Here is a 12,490-nt window from a genome sequence, read left to right as displayed (position 1 = left end):
CCTAATTAAATTATTTGTTCAGGCCACCTGGGAAAAGGCACCCATTCATAACCACTTACTGAAAGTGTACGTGTGCCAGCCATTGTCCTGAGGAGGCACAATGTCTCGTTTATAGCAAACGAGACAAAAGCTGCTCACTGTCTGATAGAAAGTACTTCCTTCTCTTGTGCAATTCACCATAACATAATAGAGGAGTCTGCTCATAGTTGATTAAAGCTGCCAAGAAACATCAGATTAAGACCTGATGGGCCCTTATGGGGTAAGTGAGCACAGGTCTCAGGAGCCTGGGAAAAGAGGTATCTATAGTCCCACCACGCTATGTCCTCTTGCATGTCCCTTTCGTTATCCTAGTCTCAACCTCACATGTCCCTGGAGCTTCATCTTTAGTGCTAGAGTTTCAAGGATTATGTGTACTTGGAGGGTACACCAGATTTTCTGGCAAGACAGGTCTTCAGTTTTGGTGCCGTTCCAGGTCAGCATTTTTCAAGAGTAGAGTCAACTTGGAAAAAATGTCAATGTCAGGCGCTCCTTCTCCCCCCCCCCCCTCACCAGAAGACATTTTTCTTCATTGCTTTTAGAGAGAGAGGAAGGGAGAGAGGACAGGAGAAAGAAACATCAATACAAGAGAGAAGCATCGATTAGTTACCTCATACACGCCTGACCCAGAGACCACATGTGCCTGGACTGGGGATTGAACCTGCAACCTAGGCATGTGCCCGGACCAGGAATCAAACCCTCATCCCTTTTGTTACTAGATGATGCTCATGACAACTGAGCCACACAGGTTAGAGCAGGTTGTCTTCTTTAACAAATCATCAGTCAATTAAAAAAAAACAAAATCCACAACAGTCTTGTTCTTAACTTCTCTCAGTGAACACGCTTTTATGTGCCTATGGTAACGTAGGAGAGATTAATAAATGTAAAAAGTGGCAAAGTATTATTATACAAAATATTCCTTCCAGCCCAGATAAAGTATTTCTACATTGGTTTCTCTGCAAACATTAATTGATGGTGGTTTCCTGAGATACTTTTATCAGAATCTTGCGAACAAATCCAATAGCACAGACCATTTTTTCCCCCTCCCACTAGATTCTTGTATTCAGAATTAAGTCTCAAATTTGGAGAGGGAAAATTCCAACATGTTTCGGAATATTCTAGTCCCTTTACTTTTATAGTTGCCACTGAGGGTGCTGAAGATGAATTGGAGTGCTATTTAGCAATCTGTGAAGTTTCCATATCTTTGTGGCACTCAATTGGAATCTTGAAAAAATACTTTTTTCACAGGTTTAGCTGTCAGTTTAGGCTTTCTTACCTCCTTTTTATGTCCTGAAATAGGCTTGAAATAAAAGAAAAAAACATAAATTATATGAACAATACCTAATTTTTATGGAATTCAAGTGTCAGAGGTCTTTAGAAAATTTTAAAGACATTCTACAATTAGTATTTTTTATACACCCACCTATGAAGTAGGCTACATGTGTCGTTGTTGACCCTTTTTTTTGCAAATCAGAAGACTGAAGAGTGTAATCCAATCTTCTGATTTCTTCCAGTAGGCAGGTTTGCCACTGAAAAAGGAAAAGCTGAACATCAGACAAGCAAGAGCTGGTCTCCCCCTACCACACACTAGATGTAAATGCGTGCATTACCCACAGCTTATCCACGTGGGACATATTTTCCTAAGTACCCAATAAATCCCGGTGGCTCCTAAAGTCAGGCTGAAATACTCTCATTTGCAGCATGTTCTATTTAGAAGATCGGTTTTTCCTGTCAGTCTTATACTTGTTTTCCCCGCTTGTGAGCAGTTTCCAGAGCCGAGATCTGAGTGGCATGGTGGCACATGTGTCTGGTCTGTTTACCAGCTTGGGCTTTCAAATAATTAGAGGGGTACAGAAAGTCTCCAACAATTAAACATATGTATCTGGGTCTGATTTCTGTTTTCTTCATGTAGACACCAAACTTTCATAATATCTAAGATGGTTCATGTCATCATAAAATAATCAAACCCACACGATCTCTACTTCCCAAAATGAACGGAAGCTATTAGATGCTGAAATGATTCCTAATAGCCACTATCACATGGCATATACCTAAGTTTAAACTTTTGAAGTACTTACCAGTTGGCGACATTCACTTACTTAGTCAGTCATTCATTCATTAGTTATATCCCACCTCCTCCAAAAAGCCACTTGGAGCATTATCTCTTAGAGAAGTAACGCTGCGTGACTTGTTCCAAAGTAAGCTGACAGTCTCACCTCACCTGACTCTGCCTCATGCCACCTGGGGTAGCAGGAGCCAGAGTGGAGGGGAGAGGTGGGTAGAGCCACCAACTTCATTGCAAAGGGAATGAGCACTTAAGTAGGAATCAAAAGACCAATACATAGACTCACTTTCTTTGATCTTCAGTAAGCCACTTACTCCACTTTCTTCATTTTAAAACTAGGGGGGATAATACCTTCCTAATCTATACCATTACATCATGAAAATTTGAGTTTATTATGTTGATGGAAAACTGAGGCTATGACTGAATATTTAGAAAAATTTCTGGAATTTAGTAACAGTCTGGGAAAAATCACACCTATATAACACATCACCATTTATTTTTAATAATTTAAAATGCCCCTGAATATCAAATGAGAAAGTTCATGAAAGAACCCTTAAAACAGCAAAGTCATTTCTTATAAATGATATTAAGACTCTTACGAATATTTCTGTTGCTTTGATCTCGTCTTTCTAACCAGTTACCTTAAATAAACCGAGTTATGTTTATCACTGGGGCTAGCTGTGTGCATTAGAGCAATCCTAATTAAGGTAGATGCCAATGGCATACATATGGCTAAGACCTGGTTCTTGAATTTAAGAAATTTACGCTCAGTTTAATGTAGCCACATCTAGGACTAAGCAGCTGCTCAATTTATGTTAGCCGACTGAGATGATAGTAGGGCATGCTTAAAGAGCAGAACCAGCTGACTGCCGGAAAGCAATGAAGAGGGGCTACAACTGAATTCGGAGCAGGACCGAGGACAGGGAATAACCACAAACTTATTGGTTGGATTACGGTTTTCCTTGTTTACCTCCAAGGATACTTAGACTTTAAAGACAATGTATAAAGGTATTTTGAACATGAAAGCTGTGTCCCATGACACATTGTCAGTGAGTCCTAAGAGATAATGATGTTTTCTGTTATAGTTTTAAAATACTGTTGACCTCCAAGTACAGAACTATTATTCTCAAATTAGGAATTAATCAAATTGACATTAATTCACATGGCGATTTAAAAAATATTTTAAACTCAGTCACGGTAGTCAACATACTGAATTATCCTTCCTTCAGTGATAATAGAAAATTACTCTAAAAGTGTTTTCGCCCATTGACTGTTACAGATCTGCCCATACCGTTCCTCTCCCAGCTTTTATTTTTCTGCATTTAAATTGCCAATCATTTGAGAAGTACCCACTTAGCCTGTGCCCTGAGCAGTGGCATCGATCTGTAAATTTGATGCTGACTCGAACAGATTAGCAGTTTTGTATTCTATTCCCAAATATGATATATAGATCTTAAGGGCATGCGCATATGTTATGTAAACTACTACTTTTTTCAGAATACAAGTATCAGCCTAAATAAAACTTTAAAAAAAATTATACAAGCCAAGATATAGCTCCATAGCTACTAAGAACAGCTGAGAAATGTATCAGTCTTTAGACTTCTGTGAGTGTGTGATGAGGGAGGGAAGAGGTTTAAAACAGATATATTTTAAATCAGGTCCTTCAGAAAGGCAGCCTGTAGCACATAGCTCATCACTCCTGGTGCAATCAGACCCTCCATTGTCTTCAGAGAGAGAGCGGCTGCCTCGTAGGCCTGGCCCCTTTAAGAGGTGAGTAGCTTCTGAAGAAGCATTGTGATACCCAGATGTGGAGTTCTGGGGAACCATCATTTTGTTACAGGGCCAAGAGTAATATCAGAGTTTCCTGGGAATTGGTCATCACAGGAAGTTATCAGCAATTCATAGACTCCTTTTTGTGTTTGCTTCAGCCTCAAGGGTAATCACAAAAGATTATAGTCTCCATTTCAGCCTTCATATCACTGAAATATTCTTCTCTGCAGAGAGCATGATTGATTTCCAGAGGCCAGCTCTTAACCCCAGCTTCAGGAGGCCAGTCCCATTGAAGTGGTGTGATAACTGCCAACAGTTGTTATCGTAATGTTGGTGGGGCAGGAGTTTGGTGATTCGCGACTAATTACATTAAATCTTTAAAATTAAGATGACATAACTTCTCATGTAGCTAGATAAAGGTATTCATCCCGTTTTAGTAAAAACTGTTAGAGGTTAGGAAAGACAGGGGTGAATAAAAATTTCAAATAAGTACTATGAAGACTTTGAAGTGCCAGGCTGAATTTCAAAAAGAAACAACAGAATAATTCAGAAACACTTCTGGAAATCTTCCTAATGAATAGGTGGATTATAAATGCAAATGCTTCACAACATTAAAACTATAACAAACTCCCATTAATATTACTGAGGCATTGTGTGTTTCGTGACAACTTGCTACGTGGTTCCTGCAGTTTTTTCCACGGCTTGATTAGGAATCTTGATGCCATATTCATGGCCCAAATATAAGCATGCTTTATCTTATTATTCCACTTGCTGCATTCATTTTTATAGTATATGTGTTGCTCTATTCAGAACATACAGATGCAGGGAGGACTTTATGTACGTTTGAAATAAATTTTGCGGATAAAGAAATTTTACTGAGAAGTGACTACATGTACTTACGAAGTCATAAGAAAAGGGAGACAGTTCTGTTTAAACTACTTTGGGTTTGAATTACAGCCTCCTTGCGATCACATAAAAATGATTATATATCAAATGGGTAAATGTTAAATGTAAAGATGTATCATTAACAGAGCCTTATGCAATAAAACAGCTATCACTGCAGAGAGCAGAGGAAGGCACTTTATTAAAGGTCTTTATTTTAGTTTACAAGTGTGGTATATTTTTGCGTAATATAAATGTAGAGTTGAACCAAAAATATTTTTTTTGCTGAGGACAGTTAAATGTGCTGTTTACACATATGCATTCATACAAAAAGGCAATAGTGAGATGAATGAATGACATAAAATATTTTTGATCTCACCTGTTCACAAAACCACCTGTACCACTTTTCTAAGTAAAGTTCTAAAACATTAAGTGTGACCGGTGAGCCTGCAGGAAGAGAACAAGTAGAAACTATACAGGTACAGCCATGGTATCCTTAGATGGGAACCAGAGAGGGTGCTCAGGTAAAATGCAAGATGCCCAGTTAGAGTTGAATTACAGATAAATAGCAAGTCATAGCATAAGAATATCTTATGCAATGTTTGTCATATATTTATACTAAAAAATGATTTTTATTTGCAAATCAGGCAACCATGGTAGCAGATCTGGGTTGTGATCTTAGCTGAAGAGGTTCAAACAAGTTATTAAAATTCTCCACGTCTGTTCTCATTTTCAAGTGAGGAAGTTGGACTGAAGTCCTGCCGGTGGGTCAGGGGTCTGGCCTGCCTGCGTCAACCAGAACTGTTGCCAGAGTTTTATTGCACTGAGATTTTAGGTAGGCTCCTCTTTGGGGTAGGGTAGGGGGAAGGTGTGGGGACTCAAACTAAAACAAATTTTAAAGAAGTCTGAAGACGTATGTAGCTGATCTCTGACATTTTACCACTGCGTGACGATGAGAGCGGCACTGGAAGCAAGAGCCCGATGCGTAGGATCGGAGCGCTGCGGACTCACTGCCTTATACGGAGTCTTGTCAGACCTCAGCTGCGGGGTTTCTCCTTAGTGCAGGAGTCAACGATGCGCCGTCCCCCATTTGGGGAGAAAATCACTTCGTTTCTGCTTTGCCTTGTAGAATGAAGAACACATCCAAACAGGCCCAGTCTCTGATTTTGTACTTCCTCCTGCCTGGGTTTTCTTTTCATCTTACACCTTCTAATATGTGTCATGGAACAGTTTGCGTCAGCATCCGGATGTGTCTGATTAGTAACTGAACAGCCTTTCAAACTTAGCTTTGACAGAATGGTTTTGAAAGAATGTCAGTTAATGCATTTGGCTCTTCCGGAAGTGTATTGATTTTTAAATCAAGAAAGCTCATTACTTCCCTAGCTCCTTAGAAAACCTTTGTAACATTTTTTAGCCTGTTTACCAGAAAACAGGCAAGCATATCCTTACTTACTTAGGAGTCCTAGCATCAATGACTTTTAAAATTGCATTTATAAGTATCAGCAAATAATCTAGTTACTTGTATGCCATATTTTTTCCCTGAAAGAATAAAAAATTCTGTTTTTTAATGTTTCTAGAGGGTGTAATTTTTTTAATTTTTAATTTTATTTTAGAGAAAGGGGAAGGGAGGGAGAAAGAGAAGCAAACATTGATGTGAGAGAGAGACATTGATTGGTTGCCTTCTGCCTTCTGCCTTGTGCAAGCACCCCGATGGGGCAGAGCAAATAGCACACAACCCAGGCATGTGCCCTGAGCAGGAATCCAACCTATGACCTTCCAGTTCACAGGACGACCACCAACCAACTGAACCACGCCAGCCAGGACAAAAAAAAAAATCTATTTAAAAAAATATATTTTTCAGACTTATTTTTGGCAATGAATTTTATGTGATGGAAATTTAATCTTGGAGACAGTTTGGGGGTTGTTTTCAAGTTCACTATTTGAAAAAATCAGCAACAGAGAAGGCCAAGAACTAGGTGACTAACTTCTATTGCAGACATTGGCCCGCCCTGGCAAACCAGGATGGATGTGCTCTTCCAATGTGCTGTGGAGAAACCACTTCCCATGACCTCCTCTCAAATGAGGATCTTGCTTAGCATTTGTTCACATCTATTTAAAAAATACTCTTCAGTCCAGTAGAATGATTTAATTTTTGTTACATTTTGCCCTGAGGAGACATAGTACTAAACAACATAGGAAACACCTGACTCATGTATCTTAGGTTTTCTTGGTGAATCCAGTTCCTGTTCCCATCTCTCTGGACAGTGTACTCTAACTAGGTTTCTTTGTTGGTACTTTTCTGTGGGTAATATAGTTTATTGTCAACTATGCATACCTTGGGATGTTTGTTCTTTTGAGTTATGGATGTATCTCATTGAGAAATACAAACTATAAATATTTTGAGGACAGTAACTTTTCCACAGACAGAAAAATATTAATAGTATTTGTCATCATTTCATTTCTTCTTCTGTGCTATTCAAATTCACAATAGACCTAACATCTTATTAATTCCCTAAAAAGATTCTGGTAGTTTATCATTTTCCTTAAGTTTTTTTGTAACTTTTCCCGTATTGCTTCAAAAGGGCACCTTACAATTTTATGTGAACTTTTGCTACCTTGTCTTTGACAGATGTGATAGCTCTTCATATCTTTATACATTGATTGGCCCAAAATTATTTTACTTATAGGAACATCAAATCCTGGAAAAGTGGATATCTGATCAAGACCTTTTTGTGTGTGCTAGTGGAAAAATACCCCCCTTTCCTAGTGGTTTCTAGTCACGTCTAGGTATTTACTTTTTCAGGAATGGAAACAAACAAAGCAAAGCACTGCGTTTCCTTAGGAGACAGAATTGAGCTCATTCCCAGAATGCTTTTACCTCCACAGAAAGGAGCAGTTGCCGTTCAGTTGAGGGTTGTCTGATCTCCCTTAATACATCACATTAACCAATTAGACCTTTCAAAATACATTTTAAACATGAATATGGGTGTATATGCAGTGAATTTCAGTTCTTTAGTTTACACATCGAATGTTTGACTAGGAACATCACCACGCAAACACTGCTGAGTCTGCGTGTGCCTGTGCAGTGAGGATGAGTTGGGCTTTCAGGTGAGTCTCATAACCATTGCTGACAGAAGCTGAAAGTCTTATTTGTGAAACTGAACTTTCTGAAATGCTCTTTGATGTGGCTTCTTAAATTACCCAGCGGCACATCTACAGTTTTGCTGCTTCACCCTTGATCCCTGGCAGCATGGAAAATCACCAGGCATGTGGAGCCAGCCAGGAAAATGAAACATTTTACATTTTTACTGACCATATTTGTTACAAACAAGGATCTACTCTCAGAGTTAGACATCCAGCTTCAGTAGGATACACAGGTCTAATCTGACAGCATCTCTCATTTACAAAATAACTACTGTCTGAAAAAAGACAAAAAGTATTCCTTTCACTCAGAACAATTTAAAAATTATCTGTCAAAAGTATTAAACTGGTTTTCCACCAAAGAAAGGGAGATGTAAAATCACCCATTCCTTTGCTTTTAGCTTTTTTGCTTTTACCATTTGCTAACTCTTTAAAATCCTAAAAGTGTTACAAACGGAAAACATTGTTTTCATGTAATATCGTCACAAGAAACTTAGATCTTAGACAAAAATATGTCCTTATTTAAAAAACAATAAAAGTAACTCATGGTCATTTTGCTAGTCCCTAAGTTCCAGGCCAATGACACTGCACAGAAGCCCATTGGAAAGGTCTCCAGGTCAGATGCGCCTGGCGCTTAGCGAACTTCCAACACGCAAGCCACCGAGGTTTTCCCTTCTCCTCGGGGATATGATGACAGTGGCAGGTCTGAGATCCACTTGTTGTCTTGGGACTTGGTCATTGACGAAGATCCTCTTCAAAGATCTCACCAACCACACCCTTTACAGTTGTTACAAGTTGTATGATTTGAATTCTGTGTCAATTCCCCTCATTCATGGAATAATATTCTTATTTTTACATATTTAGTATGATTTTACATGTAAAAGTACCTGAACCACAGTTGTATCAAGACAACCAAAATGTTTATAGGAATTATCCACAATAAAATACTGTTTCATTCCCATATACTGTTTTAATTATTTTCATGGTACTAAAAACATTGAAAATACCTTATTACTTTAGATATATGTCTCACCAGCTAGAATATTGTATTTTGAAGGCTGTTCTCCACCGTATATCCAGCTCCTAAAAGGGTACATGACAACCACTTAATTAACTTTCATTAAATGAATGAATTTTCAAGAAAATACAGTGTTCGTACAAACTGTTAAGTCATTTATAAACGTGTGATGTGTTGGGAAGGAGCAAAAATTCCCAAGGACAGAACTGTCTAAGTTGATATGAAACACTTAACCTCTAAAAAGATTGAACTTTTGACTATCAGAGTGGTCTAGAAAGAGGACATTATTTTATGGCAGAAACACAAATCTTGTAGCACCCTATGTTTCTTTTTATTCTTCCAAAAAAAAAAAATCCAAATAGAATTTCTCAAAAAAATAAAAAAACTACTGAAAATGCAGTTTAATTTTCCTCTCAAAACAGATCTTCATAATAGATCACAGAGAGTTTCTCCTTACACTAGTCCCCCTTTGTGTCAGTGGGATGGGCCACTCTTGTGTGGTGAACCCAGAGCTTTCACCTGACTATGCGGAATCGGAGTGAAAGGGATCAAGCTTTCTAAATCACTCACACAAAAAAGGGGGGCAGGGGCAGGAAATTCTAAGCTGTGCTCTGTGCCGATTAGCTGCTTCAAATTTCTGGGTCAACTTCCACTTATATTTTCTACAGGAAATATTAACCACCACTACAGAGGCTCCAGAAAAGGATCCCAAAATCTCACTTAATTTCTGCAGTAATCAGATACTGTTAATTGTCAGCCAGACTCAAAATCCTTAAAATCCAACATTTTGATAAAGTAGTAGTAGTAGTAGTAGTAGTAGTAGTAGTAGTAGTAATTGGGTTGGCCGAAAAGTTCATTTGGCTTTTTCCGTAAGGTGGCTCTAGTAGCACTTAGTTGTCTTTAACTTCATTTGAAACAATTTTGTTAGATTATATTGTGACAGCTGTCATATCAGCTTGCATTTAAAAATAAAAACTTATCATCGCTTCTTGGCCTTTTGGCTAAGATCAAGTGTTGTATCTGTTATCAGTTTAAAAATAAAAACTTTTATCAAATTGGTGAATTTTTGTGCAGATATTTTAATATTGAAGATGCAAGAAAGCGCACAACATTTTCAGCATATTATGCTTTATTATTTCCAGAAAGATAAAAAAGCAACTGAAATGCAAAAAGAGATTGTGCAGTATATGAAGAAATTGCTGTGACTGATCGAATGTGTCAAAAGTGGTTTGTGAAGTTTTCTGCTGGAGATTTCTCTCTGGATGATGTTCCAGGGTTCTGTAGACCAGCTGAACTTGATAGTGATCAAATAGAGACATTACCATATTTTGCCATGTATAATTCACACTTTCTTGCCCAAATTTCTGAGGGAAAAATAAGGATGTGCATTCTACAGGGGTATTACCTGGAATACTTTATACCCGTTCTTGTGTTTTGTAATTATTTGTTATATTAAATTTCTTGTATCACAATATGTTCAAAAATAAATGCTAAAATTCCTTTATAATACAAAAAAGTATCTATATATAAATAAATAAAAGTTGAATTAAAATGAAAGATTTTTCTTGCCTGAAAGTTTGGGCCGAAACATGGCTGTACATTATACATGGCAAAATACGATAATTGAGAACAATCAATATTATACCATGCAGGACATAGCCAACATTCTCAGTCTGTCCAAATCAATAAAGTTATTTGTGAAGATGAAAATGTGTCTTTTCTTTTATGGAAAAAAACTATACAAACTTCTTGGCCAACCCATAGTAATAGTGATAGCTTTATTAGGTCTGATACGTTGATATACCGTGAACTATTATTTTCTTAAGTATGTGATGTATAGTGTTGGGCTGTGTTAGTTTAGCCTCTATGCCAGTTCTGAATGCCTGGTTAACTCTCTGGTGGAGTAATGGTATCTCAGAAGAATGGAGGCACATTGGATTTTGTTTGTAAGGCACAGGCCATGTGTGATTTTAGCAATGAGCTGGGGGTGCATGGGGGAAGCACCTTTCCAAACCTCTGGTTCTTGGTTGGACCAGCAGTCTGTGGAGAAGGTGGCATGCCATTTGTCTCTCTTTCGGTGACGATGGTGGTGTCCAGGCGGGCCCCTGTTGGGGTGCTCTGGGTAGGAGGAGCAGGGTCAGTGTGGCAGGTCACAGCTTCCAAATGTCCCAGAAACAAAAGCACAGGTCTCACAGCAGCGTGCAGCCCTGGTGTGACATTCCCTGTGTTTGTTTTTACTGAGCCTTCTGACTGGAAACCCAGAACAGTGCAGCGTTGTGTGGCTGAGCTGATGCTGCCAGCAATATGCAGTTGTTTGTATTTCTTGATCTTTGAGGGGGAAAAATTGACTTTGTGATAGTTGTATCTGTTTTATTTCGATTTAAGTTATTGAGGATTTGAGAAAAGTAAAACAGTAATATAAAAACGTATGGTCAAGGTACTTAAATAGAAAAGGCGAAGCCTCTTTTGAAGTAACTTCACAGAGATACGGCTCTTCATTGATGTAGTTATCACTTTTAAACGTGTCACTTCATGAATAGTTGAAGCTCTAATGAGACCCTATTGTCATATTCTTTTCCATGAATCGATATTGAAAGAGGAAGGGGTGAAAAATTATCGTTCTTTTTGTACTGCTGTAATTTGATAACATCTTGGTTAAAGAAACTGATGCTTTGCCAAATGTCCAGAAAGCCCTAAATCGCAGTGGTTTAATAACGGAGCCCCTCTTTGCACTAAAACCAGGACAGGTGCAAAGTACAACTGCTACCTGCTGTGTGTAATCTCGAAGCATTCCCAGAAATGTCTGTGTGTTTGTGTGCGTGCAAACCCAACAGTTACAGTTGGGAAAGAGGACAGCACAGCCTCAGTTTTCACGAACGGCTTTCCTAGAGTTGCACCAGAAGAAACGGCCCTGTCCCAAGAAGGGTGTGGATGGGTCACAAAGAGAAAAGCCAGGACATTTTTCCAGGAAACTTTTTAAGCGCCAAGTAGGCCTTATACGTAGTTCGACTAGACAGCTGCCATCCAGGCTCCGAAAATTCTAGAGCAGTCATCCCTTTGTCCCAAATCTCACACCCTGCGGGAGCACCATGCACAATACCCATCAACCCTGCTCTGTGTTCCACTAGGGAACACAGTGGGGAGAGGCTCCTGCCTGAGTTTGAATCCCAGCTTCAAACCTAAAAACTTGGGGGTGACAAGTTACTAAACCTCTCAAAGCCACAGATTCCTGACTTGCAAAAAGGAGGATGATAATGGTGTCTTCCTCGTGAGGGAGGGGATCACACGAGACATCCCTTAGTGTGGTTTCTGGCACATGGTAAGAGCTCTATAAATCTAAGCTGCTGTTATTATCATGTGTATTGTTACTACACAGCTAGAAAAGGAATTAAAAGGCAAATATCCCTGGGAGGATAATGCATTTATGTCACCATTAAAGGGAGGAGCCTGGTTACTTAAAGTTGAGAAAATCAGAAATGGGGGGGTCCAAAGTAGGGGTGGGGCAGAAGAGAAAGACCTTTATGTGCCTTCTCATGCTCTTTTTCTTTTTCTTTTTTTTCCTTAGTGGTCACTTCTTT

The 12,490-nt window shown here is 38.7% G+C and overlaps 1 protein-coding gene and 1 pseudogene across 11 annotated transcripts in view; both read left to right on the top strand.

Annotated features, from left to right (window-relative positions):
- The window catches only part of ZNF385B (zinc finger protein 385B), a 363,316-nt gene that overhangs the window by 297,577 nt on the left and 53,249 nt on the right, over positions 1 to 12,490 (top strand). The window lies entirely within an intron of this gene.
- On the top strand, positions 9,894 to 10,050 carry LOC112305843 (U2 spliceosomal RNA; annotated as a pseudogene).

Source organism: Desmodus rotundus, chromosome 2 (assembly GCF_022682495.2).
Source record: "Desmodus rotundus isolate HL8 chromosome 2, HLdesRot8A.1, whole genome shotgun sequence".
In the NCBI taxonomy this organism is placed as follows: Eukaryota; Metazoa; Chordata; class Mammalia; order Chiroptera; family Phyllostomidae; genus Desmodus; species Desmodus rotundus.
Note: the sequence above shows the minus strand (reverse complement) of the source record. Positions and strands in the feature narration are given on the sequence as shown.